A 13,191-nucleotide genomic window follows, 5' to 3' on the forward strand; every position below is an offset into this window, starting at 1 on the left:
GCATATTGTTATTATTTTATTTGTTTCCCATTTATGTTATCCAAGTGTAATTTTTTATCAAGATCGAGGATTAAATGTCCCGAGACATTCCATATTTGAAACGTGTAAATCTAGTCCATCAGGGATTGAGTAATTTTATCATAAGGGCACAGAACAGAATCAAACCCACACCAATATGGTAGGCCTATGTGTGAGCACTGAAGGCAGAAACCCTAATCACTAGACCACACCAGGCCATGACAGAACGACATTTGACCTTAGAATATACAGTTGAAGTCGGAAGTTTACATATACTAAGGTTGGAGTCATTAAAACTAATTTTCAACCACTCCACAAATGTCTTGTTAACAAACTATAGATTTGGCAAGTCAGTTAGGACATCTACTTTGTGCATGACACAATACATTTTTCCAAAAATTGTTTACAGACAGATTATTTCACTTATAATTCACTGTATCACAATTCCCGCTGGTCAGAAGTTTACCTACACTAAGTTGACTGTGCCTTTAAACAGCCTTTAAACAGCTTGGAAAATCCCAGAGAATGATGTCATGGCTTTAGAAGCTTCTGTTAGGCTAATTGACGTCATTTGAGTCAATTGGAGGTGTACCTGTGGAGTTATATCAAGGCCTACCTTCAAACTCAGTGCCTCTTTGCTTGACATCATGGGAAAATCAAAAGAAATCAGCCAAGACCTCAGAAAAGAAATTGTAGACCTCCACAAGTCTGGTTCAACCTTGGGAGCAATTTCCAAACGCCTGAAGGTACCACGTTCATCTGTACAAACAATAGTACGCAAGTATAAACACCATGGGACCACGCAGCCATCATACCGCTCAGGAAGGAGACACGTTCTGTCTCCTAGAGATGAACGTACTTTGGTGTGAAAAGTGCAAATCAATCCCAGAACAACAGCAAAGGACCTTGTGAAGATGCTGGAGGAAACAGGTACAAAGTATCTATATCCACAGTAAAACGAGTCCTATATCGACATAACCTGAAAGGCCTCTCAGCAAGGAAGAAGCCACTGCTCCAAAACCGCCATAAAAAAAGCCAGACTACGATTTGCATCTGCACAAGGGTATCAAAGATCGTACTTTTTGGAGAATTTTCCTCTGGTCTGATGAAAGAAAAATATAACTTTTTGGCCATAATGTCCATTGTTATGTTTGGAGGAAAAAGGGGGAGGCTTGCAAGCCGAAGAACACCATCCCAACCGTGAAGCACGGGGGTGGCAGCATCATGTTGTGGGGGTGCTTAGCTGCAGGAGGGACTGGTGCACTTCACAAAATAGATTGCATCATGAGGCAGGAAAATTATGTGGATATATTGAAGCAACATCTCAAGACATCAGTCAGGAAGTTCAAGCTTGGTCACAAATGGGTCTTCGAAATGGACAATGACCCCTAGGATACTTCCAAAGTTGTGGCAAAATGGCTTAAGGGCAACAAAGTCAAGGTATTAGAGTGGCCATCACAAAGCCTTGACCTCAATCCTATAGAAAATGTGTGGGCAGAACTGAAAAAGCATGTGCGAGCAAGGAGGCCTACAAACCTGACTCAGTTACATCAGCTCTGTCAGGAGGAATGGGACAGATTTCCCCCAACTTATTGTGGGAAGCTTGTGGAAGGCTACCCGAAACGTTTGACCCAAGTTCAACAATTTAAAGGCAATGCTACCAAATATTAATTGAGTATGTAAACTTCTGACCCACTGGGAATGTGATGAAAGAAATAAAAGCTGAAATAAATCATTCTCTCTACTATTATTCTGACATTTCACATTCTTAAAATAAAGTTGTGATCCTAACTGACCTAAGACAGGGAATCTTTACTCGGATTAAATGTCAGGAATTGTGAAAACTGAGTTTAAATGTATTTGGCTAAGGCGTATGTAAACATCCGACTCCAACTGTAGTTAAAATTAGGTGATTAAGGTGTGGTAGCTATATTTTGTATATCTTTGTTTGTCTTTTAATTCATTTTTATTTCATTCACTTTGATACTTAGGAAGTGATAAAGCCACAAAACAGTTCCCCATACAGCTACCAGTTAGTGCCACGATACCGCTCATTTGGGGAAGAAATGTAATGATGTTTTGCCTGAGTGTTGTGCATTATTAACGTTGGTCCGCTAGGGACCTGTTGTCATTGTATTAAGTTCTAACCAATAACCTAGATTGTTTCTGTACGTGTATCTTATGTTATCATTTGGCTTGCTAGTAAATTAATAATCAACTCAATGTGGTACAAAATGATTAGTGAGACCCGGGTTTGTGCAGATTTACGAATTATGCGACGTTCAGAATGAGACTGATGAGGAAAATAATGAATTAGTGACTGCTTTGAAATCAATATATTCTGATATTCTTTGAGTTAATTCGGGAAACGGTAACTCATTAAACAAACTTTTCCCGTGGTGCCCCAGCTTACTGAGTTAATTGTTACATGATTAATTTAATCACGTAATAATAATTATAATTGATAATTATTCAATAAATAGCATGTCATCAAATTAACGATAGCAACGTCACGACAACTTCATCTTAGCTGAAGGCTTGGATACAAACAGCAATACAAAAATAATGCTACTTAAAACCTTTTCTCAATAGGGGGTGCTGTTTTCACTTTGTAAAACTTTCGTTCCCAAATTAAACTGCCTCGTACTCAATTCTTGCTCGTACAATATGCATATGTCACGTAGAGTAGGCCAGAAGGCTAAACTGGATAACCTAACCTCTATCAAAATAAAAAGATGGCGGAGCCGCAAAAGTTCTTCTGTGCAAAGGTGTTTATTTACAAGTGATTCCGGAACAAAAAACAACAGTACTGCCATCAACGTCTACCTGATGGGACAGCTTAAAAACAATCCTGCCCCATCCACAGCTCGATCCAAAATGCCTCTAAAATGCCTCTCACAATGCCTCTCAAAATGCCTCCCCAATGAACTGAAAGAGAGGCTCCTTTTGTAGGGCTAGCCCCTCCCCTCAGAACAATTAACCCTAATTAATTAATCAATTAACAATACAAACCTACATTTTCCATTAACTAAACATACTAAAGGAAATACATTGCAACACGGTTTTAAACAATATCACAACATAACATTTACAACATTACATCACTACTGACAATATCTTTCAATATGCCCATATGCATTAATGAGCCATTTGGGACAGGCACTATAAAGCCAGCCCAATTCCCTTAGCTCGGGTCCTTTTCCAGCCTACCCAGAAGCTACAGAGATGGAGAGAGAGAGGAACAGAACAAACAAACAATGCGCTCATCCACAACATTGATAAGTATAATTTATATTGTATATCTCAAATATGAACATTGACATAAGTGTGAAATGTATGCACTAAGACAGAAGTTAATTTGTGTGTCGACCCACATTGTTAACTTATCTTATAATGGCACAGGGAGGAGTGATGAATGCGTGTGTGCGTTGAAGAACCAATTGCTGCCCGCCGCCAGTGACGGACTTCTACGTCACATTACCTTCCTCCTCTCCTGAAGCGACCAGGTTCGGGAGCCTTGATAGGTAGTCCGCCGTGACGTTTTCCTTTCCTGCCTTGTGACGGACACAGAACCTGAAGGGCTGGAGCTCCAGATACCACCTGGTCACACGAGAATTACGGTCCTTCATGGTCTGGATCCAGGTCAGTGCTCTGTGGTCGGTGTGCAAGTCAAATTCCCTCCCAAGAAGGTAGTAACGGAGGCTATCTAGGGCCCACTTTATAGCCAGGCACTCCTTCTCGATTGCAGAATACCTGGTTTCCCTGGGCAACAGCTTCCGACTCAGGTACAGCACAGGAAGCTCTTCTCCTGGCTCCCCTTGGGCCAGTACAGCTCCAATTCCCACAGCCGAAGCATCCACCTGCACGAGAAACCTCTTCTGAAAATCAGGGGTCTGGAGAACAGGAAATGAGCACAGTCGGTTTTTCAGTATCATGAAGGCTTCCTCACACTCCTCAGTCCACTTCACAGGGTTGCTGGCCACCTTTGAAGTGAGGTTGGTCAGAGGGACAGCGATGGTCGAAAACTGCGGAATGAATCTCCGGTACCACCCTGCCAGACCTAGGAAGGACTTCACCTGTGTCTTGGTTCTGGGTTGAGGGCTGTTCCTGATGGACTCCACTTTGTCCACCTGAGGCCGAACTTCACCTTTACCCAGCTGGTAACCCAGGTACTTTGTCTCCTGTTTCGCCCACTCACACTTCAGGAGGTTAAGCGTGAGGCCTGCATCATGGATCTTCCCCAGGACTCTGCTAAGATGCTGTATGTGCTCCTCCCATGAGTGGCTGTAGATCACCACGTCGTCCAAGTAAGCAGCACAGTAATCGTCACAGTCCTGGAGGACCTTGTCCATCAGCCTCTGGAAAGTCGCAGGGGCCCCATGGAGGCCAAACGGCATGACCTTGAACTGGAACAGGCCCATCGGCGTCCGGAATGCAGTGTAGGCCTTGGATTGTTCATCCAGGGGCACCTGCCAGTACCCTTTGCAGAGATCCAATGTGGTGATGTAATGAGCTCTACCTATTCTCTCCAGTAACTCGTCAATGCGGGGCATGGGATAGGCATCAAACTGGGAGATGGCATTCACCTTACGGAAGTCCATGCAGACACGCAAAGAGCCATCCTTCTTTGGGACAATGACAATAGGGCTGCTCCATTCACTTGAAGATGGCTCGACAACATCCATTTCTATCATGGTGTGGACCTCTTCCTTGAGGGCTACCACCAGCCTCTCAGGCACACGGTAAGGATGCTGGCGGACTGGGTTCTGGCCAGGTTTCAAACGAATGACGTGTTCTAGGACTTTGGTTCTTCCTGGTCTCTGACTGAAGAGGGCTGGATAGTTGCCAAACAGCTGATTCAGCTCATCTTGCTTGTCTTCCTCCAGGTGAGCCAGTATGACTTCTGCTCGTTCTTTCCATGCCTCTGTGACCCCATCCGACTCATCCTCTTCTTCTACTCTGCGGACAAGAAAGGACTTTCCCTTGGAGAGTTCCTCTTTCTCCTCCCAGGCCTTGAGAAGGTTCACATGGTAGGTTTGCTTCTTCTTACCCTTGTCCGGGTGCAGTACCTCGTAGGTCACCGGGCCCATCTTCCTCCCGATTAGGTACGGTCCTTGCCACTGCGCAAGGAGCTTGCTGGTAGACGAGGGAAGGAGGAGCAGGACTTTCTGTCCTGGCTCAAACTCTCTATGGCGAGCGTGCTGATCATACCCTCTCTTCTGGGCCTTCTGGGCTTGCTGAAGGTTTGCCCCAGCTTCCTCTCGGTACCGCTCCAACCTGTCTCGCATCTGGAGGACATACTGGACAATCCCCTGTCCCGAGGTAGCTACTGGAGAACCTTCCCAGCACTTCTTCAACAGGTCCAGTGGTCCCTGCACAGGCCATCCATAGAGGAGTTCGAATGGCGAGAAACCTGTCGATGCCTGAGGCACCTCCCTCTAAGCAAAAAGCAGAAAGGGTAACCACTTATCCCAGTCTTTACCAGTGTCAGCCACAAACTTCCTCAGCATGTTCTTGAGCGTTTGATTGAATCTCTCTACGAGCCCATCCGTTTGGGGGTGGTAGGGAGTGGTCCTCAAGCCTTTAATGCCCAGCTGTTGGTGGAGTTGAACCATCAGTCGCGAGGTGAAGTTTGTCCCTTGGTCCGTTAGGATTTCATCTGGGATTCCTACACGAGAGAAGAGCTGAACAAGAGCACTGATTATTTTTGGAGTGGTTATGGAACGGACTGGGAAGGCTTCTGGGAACCGGGTGGCATAGTCACAGATCACCAATATATACTTGTAACCTGCGCTACTCTTCTCCAAGGGTCCAACAATGTCCATTGCAATTCTCTTGAATGGGGTAGAGATAACTGGCAGTGAACATAGAGGAGCCCGGTCAGACCTACGGACAGCACTGGTTTTCTGGCACGTGGGGCATGATTTGCAGTATGTTTGTACATCAGTATACATGGAGGGCCAAAAGAAACGGGAGCCTAGCCTAAGATAGGTCTTATGTTGCCCTAGATGACCTGCCCATGGAACTGTATGTGCAAGGTTGAGAACAAGTGGTCTACAGGTAGATGGCACCACCAACTTCCTGCTATCTGCCTCTGAACCAAGGTAGAGTATTTGGTTGTCTACCGTGTAAATCCCCCCACATGAAGATTGACTGTCCCCAGCTAAGGCCTTGTCAAACAAACATTTCAAGGTTGCATCAGACTTCTGCAGTGTAGCAAAATTTTGCGGAACATCCCATTGCACCTCTAACCCAGACACATCAGCAACGGGTACAGGGGTTCCCACATACTTCTCAAGACGCCGCTGGCGGCGTGACTTTCTGGGCCCTTTGGTTCCCCCCTCGCACAGACTATCACACAAGTCAGGCAGAGGTTGTAAACCAGCTTTGGCCTGGGCACGAGTGACAACTGAACATGACACCTGAACATCAGACTGGCAAACTGACTGCTCATATAGCTGACCCCCCACACTTCCCAACAGATCAGAGAGTACAGGCACATCCCTCCCCAAAATCATCTCAAAAGGTAGCTTCTCCATTACCCCAACTTTGAGGAGATATTTCTGACCCTGAATCTCAACTGTGAGCTCAGCTGTGGGCTGCTGTGACTGGTCACCATGAACACATTGGATCAGTGTCTGATGACCGTAATCAATATCATTAACAGGTACATTACCTTTTTTGATCAATGACAGGGAACTGCCGGTGTCAATCATTGCAGTAAAACTTTTACCATTTACTTTTACAGGTACCAAGCCTGACCCTTCCCGAGTCTGTCTATTCTGAACACCATCCCCCTCTCTGGGTACATAACAGTAACCTGAGAGCTTGGACTTACGTAGCGGACACATTGAAGCTTTGTGCCCCTGCTGCCGGCAGTAAAAACAGGTCAGACCCCTTCCATCAGAGCAAACTGCATGATCCCTTACCTCCCTCCTCACAGACACATAACCCCCAGAGTTACCTCCACCATCTCTGGCGTCTCTGATGTCCCGTGTGTCTCTGAGACTCCTTGGAGCGGGTGCTGCAGGTCGTGGTGGGCCCCCTTTACGTGCATTAAGATACTGCAGTGCAAGCTTGGCCGCCATAAGCCCGTCCTTGGGCTCGTGCTCTCTGACCCAGGTTCGAATGTCGTGTGGGAGAACTTGTAGAAGTTGCTCGAGGATGATGACCTCACCGATTTCGTCCTGTGTCTTCTCTTCCGGTCGAACCCATCGTCGGTAGAGACCCTTGAGGCGGTGGTACGTCTCTGTCGGCGACTCACCCGATGGCGTCGATGCAGCTCTGAAGCGTTGACGGTAGGTCTCCGGTGATATGTCGAACTTCACCAGCAGCGCTTCCTTCAAGCCCTTGTAGACGTTGGACAGCCCCTCATCCATTGCTGTGTAAGCCTCTAAGGCCTTGCCCGTGAGCAATGGGACAAGCCTGCAGGCCCACTCGACCTCAGGCCACTGCCACGTCTTAGCCATGCGCTCAAACCTCAGCAGGTAGTTTTCAATATCCTCCGCCTGCTGGTATGAGGGCATCTTTGGCTCCTTCCTCAGAAATGCTGGAAGATGGACGTTAACACTGCTGGACTGGTCTCCTGGTGCTGGCCTCATTACTGCTTGGGGAGCCTGCAGTGGAGTTGAAGTCCCTGCTGCGTCGAGCCTTTGTCGTCCTGGTGTTGGCAGACCCAATCTTGGGCTCTCACTGACGAGTTCCCCCTGGTGAGGAGCTGTGAGGATAGATTGGCGTAGGCCACGTAACTCCTGCTTGAGGTCTTCGTCCCTCCTCTCAAGACAGGTGAAAAGTTGCTGAAAAAGGGTTACCATGGTTGGGTGTGGTTCTGGTCCCCCAACTGCTCCTTCAGCCAGCTGGTCTTTTATGGCTGCATCTGCTGGTTCAACCGGTAGCTCACCCAGTTCTGGTTGTCTTTGGCCCCTTGGTCGGCTCCTAGTTTCTCATACTTGACCTCTTCTTCACCAGACGATTCCATGGTATTCCACCCCGGTTCAACTTCAGGTACCTTTTCTGCCAGTTGATGCTGCTGCTGAGAACGCAATCCTGTACGCATTCCTTTACCTCTCTTGTTGGAATTCACTGATTTGCGGTGCGCCATCCCACCGCTGCCACCATATGTCACGTATAGTAGGCCAGAAGGCTAAACTGGATAACCTAACCTCTATCAAAATAAAAAGATGGCGGAGCCGCAAAAGTTCTTCTGTGCAAAGGTGTTTATTTACAAGTGATTCCGGAACAAAAAACAACAGTACTGCCATCAACGTCTACCTGATGGGACAGCTTAAAAACAATCCTGCCCCATCCACAGCTCGATCCAAAATGCCTCCAAAATGCCTCTCACAATGCCTCTCAAAATGCCTCCCCAATGAACTGAAAGAGAGGCTCCTTTTGTAGGGCTAGCCCCTCCCCTCAGAACAATTAACCCTAATTAATTAATCAATTAACAATACAAACCTACATTTTCCATTAACTAAACATACTAAAGGAAATACATTGCAACACGGTTTTAAACAATATCACAACATAACATTTACAACATTACATCACTACTGACAATATCTTTCAATATGCCCATATGCATTAATGAGCCATTTGGGACAGGCACTATAAAGCCAGCCCAATTCCCTTAGCTCGGGTCCTTTTCCAGCCTACCCAGAAGCTACAGAGATGGAGAGAGAGAGGAACAGAACAAACAAACAATGCGCTCATCCACAACATTGATAAGTATAATTTATATTGTATATCTCAAATATGAACATTGACATAAGTGTGAAATGTATGCACTAAGACAGAAGTTAATTTGTGTGTCGACCCACATTGTTAACCTATCTTATAATGGCACAGGGAGGAGTGATGAATGCGTGTGTGCGTTGAAGAACCAATTGCTGCCCGCGGCCAGTGACGGACTTCTACGTCACAGCATATTATTATTACTATTGGATAGAAAACACTCTCTAGTTTCTAAAACCGTTTGAATTATATCTGTGAGTAAAACAGAACTCAAGTTGGAGCAATTTTCCTATGAGGAAGTGAGAAATCTGAAATCAGTCAGGCTGTTCTGAGGTCAGTTTATTAATTTGCAAGTCTTCTATTGGTTGAGATGCACTGCATACGCCTTCCCCTAGATGTCAGCAAATAGTGAGAATTGGAATTGAGTTGCTAGGCAGATCTGAGGTCATATAAATGGACTGGGAACGTGGGGTCCAGTCTTTCCTTCGTTCGCCACAACGCAAGACAGACCTCAGGATGGCGTTCTAGAAACCTCGCGTTATAGCCCTTAGATATATCCGGCTCTGATTTTATTCGATATAGGTGTTAAAGACATCATAATGTTGTTATTTTAAACCAAGTTATATCAGTTTATATCAGTATATTGCGATTTTCTGATATTTCTTTGCGCTGCGTTCTAGTGAGTTGGGCACGTCTGGGCCACATGGCTAATGTTTACTGCTAATTCCAAAGTTGAAGGCGACATGTGGTGAGTAGTTGACTCAAAGAGAGAAAGACAATAGTTGAACAGTTTTGAACAAATATATTTCTTACAAAATTAAGGAGAAGCAAAAGAGAGAGAGCTAGCTTTATTTCATAGTATATCATTTTTCACTTTTACTTTCACTTACTTAGCTAGCATCAAATGCAGCTAGCTAGTTTAGCCTACTCAAACACCAGGCTCAAACAGAGAGGGATGCTATGTTAGCTAGCTGACTATGACTATCAAACACTTGAACTCTTCCAAGTCAAGGTAAGCTTTTGGATTTATAAATGTATTTCCACCAGGGCCCGCCAATGTATCTGCTAACCTGCTTGCTGCTGACTGTACACAGTACTGCATGATTGTAGCGGGTTTACTAATGCGTTAGTTATCTTCTTGCAACTATAGGGGGTGCTGTTCCGCATTAGCATATTTTGGTCTCCAAATTAAACGGCCTATTGCTCAATTCTTGATCGTACAATATGCATATCCTTACTAATATTGGATAGAAAACACTGTCTAGTTTCTAAAACCGTTTTAATTATGTCTGTGGGTGACCCAGAACGCCCTCTACAGCAAAAATCCTGACATGACTTGCGAAGGTCTGAGAATTATCCTCTGATCTGGGTTCAGTTTTAAAGCCTGTGTATATCCTATGGCTGGAATTGAACTGCACCCGCCTTCCCCTGGATGTCAGTAACCAATGAGAAGTGGAATGGTCTGTCTGCGTAGCTGTCCGAGGTTATAAAGCCGGATGGAACGAGAGTACCTTTCTTTGTCTCGTTCGTCATGGCGCAGGGCAAGAAGTCAGGATGAAATTTTGGAACGCTCAGTTATCGACCAGAGATGTATCCGTCTGTAATTTAATTAAATATAGGTGTTAGAAACATCATAACGATGTTATTTGAAACCGATTTATATCAGTTTATGCGAGTATAGTGCTATTTTTCTGAATTTCCTTTGTATCTAGTTTGAGGATTTGGACATGTGTGTGCGACATAGCTAATGGTAGCAGCTAGTTCCAAAGGTGAAGAGGACGTTTTACAACAAAACAACTATTCTTTTGAAGAAAAGACACATTGCCCAAGATACTGATGGAAGCTCGTCCAAAAGTAGGAACTATTTATGATGTTATTATGTATTTATGTGGAAAAATGTCATAGTGTTTGCGCGCCACTTTTGCAGGCACTGGTCTGGCTGCAACGCACACTATATGTCTAGTAACGTTAATTTTAAAAATCTAACATAGCGATTGCATTAAGAACTAATTTATCTTTCGATTGTTGTCCAACTTATATTTTTTAGTCAAGTTTATGAATAGTATTTTTATAAGAATAGGCGCTAATCCAAAATGGCGCCGGCCAGAATACATGCAATGTTTGTAGTGATTACATAGTATAACCACGATTTGTGCTGCTAAATATCCACATTTTCGAACAAAAGCTATATGCATTGTGTAATATGATGTTACAGGTCTGTCATGTGATGAAGTATATCAAGGTTAGTCAAATTATATATCTTTTGTTGGGTTGTTACGATCGCTAACATTTACAGCTGGTAAATGCGGTTGTGATTCTGGCTATTGTGGTACGCTCATATAATGCTATATTGTGTTTTCGCTGTAAAACACTTAGAAAATCTGAAATATTCTCTGGATTCACAAGATCTGTGTCTTTCGATTGCTGTAGGCTGTCTATTTTTCTGAAGTGTTTTAGGATGATTCTTTTGGTAATTGACGTCGGTCTCAGTAATTATTCCGGCTGCTTCCAACGCTATTTCAGATTGCAGCTGCAATGTAGAACTGTGATTTCTACCTGAAATATGCACTTTTTTCTAACAAAAACTATCCTATACCATGAATATGTTATCAGACTGTCATCTGAAGAGTTTTTTTCTTGGTTAGTGGCTATCAATATCTTAGTTTAGCCGAATTGGTGATAGCACCTGAAGTAGTAAGAAACTGATGGAGTTAGAAAAGTGGTGTATTTTGCTAACGTGTTTAGCTAATAGATTTACATATTTTGTCTTCCCTGTAAAACATTTTAAAAATCTGAAATGGTGGCTTTATTCACAAGATCTGTATCTTTCATCTGGTGTCTTGGACTTGTGATTTAATGATATTTAGATGCTACTATCTACTTGTGAAGCTATGCTAGCTATGCTAATCAGTGTGTGGGGGGGTGGGGGGGATCCCGGATCCGGGTTTCAGAGGCAGTAGAAGTTATAGTAGAGCTATGGTGAATGACTATTATGTGACAATGATGTAGGCTGTGTGTAGCTCTTAGTGGTCATGATATGAAGGTTTCGTGAATTCAGAGCGTTGTCAGATTGTCCGTTCGTAAATTTAGAGCGTGTCGCTTTCAGTAGGGTTGATCCAAGCGTTTGGACCTCAAAACTGCAGTAAAGCACCAAAGCTAACTGGCTAAAGTTGGCTAGCTACTTCCAGACACAAACCTCACTCTGACCATTTTACTCACCCTAACAGAGCTGGTTAGGCTGTTATCATGTTATCTAGAGTGTTAGTGACTGTAACTGTGCAGCTAGCAACAATGTAATATTTTTTTTTTGCCAATGTTTACTGACACCAGTCAAATTCAACGGGTGTTGCGCATTCATAAATTTATCAGTTATTCTGCACTCAAGGCACACAGACGAGAGTGCTCTGAAATCGAAGTAGAGAGCCAGAGTGAATTTACAAATGCACCGCTTGATTAGTCTAATATTTCTCTCGACCTGTGCACCTACATTGTAAACTTTCTTTCATAGGCTAGGTTATAGGTATAGGGAAAATTCTAGTATCATACAGTAGCCTAAACCTGGCAATGTTACATTGAGCTGGGTGAACGGAATATGAATGACTGTCCTCGAATATGCGGTAATAGAAATAAGGCCATGCTCAAAAATAATCGTCCTCTCTCATCTTAAACGTCACCGACCGCCACTGGTGTGTGGGTAGAGTTCAGTGTGTGTGCATAGTCAGTGCAAGAGAGTTAGTGCAAAAAAGGGCCGATGCAGGAAGACCGGGTAGCCATTTTATTAGCTATTTATCAATCTTGTAGAAGTCTGTTGGCTTGGGGGTAGAAGCTGTTAAAACCTCTTGAAGCTAGGGTGCAGTATTTTTATGTTTGGAAAAATAACGTTCCCAAAGTAAACGGCCTATTTCTCAGGTCCAGATACTAGAATATGCATATAATTGGCAGATTAGGATAGAAAACACTCTAAAGTTTCCAAAAGCTGTCAAAATATTGTCTGTGAGTATAACAGAACTGATTTTGCAGGCGAAAACCTGAGGAAATCCAACCAGGAAGTGCCTCTTATTTTGAAAAATCCCTGTTCCATTGCATGCCTTTCCTCCATTTAAAGGGATATCAACCAGATTCCACCTTCCACAGGGTGTGAACAGTCTTTAGACATAGTTTCAAGCTTTTATTCTGAAAAATGAGCGAGATTTATCACATCTCGTCAGTGGACTGCCAGATGTCCTTCGATTAGTTCATGTGCGCGACAGTGGTAGCTCGACATTTTCTTTCTCTCTTGTATTGAATAGTTTACTGTCCCGTTGAAATATTATCGATTATTTATGTTAAAAACAACCTGAGGATTGATTATTAAAAGCATTTGACATGTTTCTACAAACTTTACGGATACTATTTTGAATTTTTGTCTGCCCGTCATGACCTGCACGAGCCTGTGGATTA

This window comes from Salvelinus fontinalis, chromosome 32, assembly GCF_029448725.1.
Source record: "Salvelinus fontinalis isolate EN_2023a chromosome 32, ASM2944872v1, whole genome shotgun sequence".
In the NCBI taxonomy this organism is placed as follows: Eukaryota; Metazoa; Chordata; class Actinopteri; order Salmoniformes; family Salmonidae; genus Salvelinus; species Salvelinus fontinalis.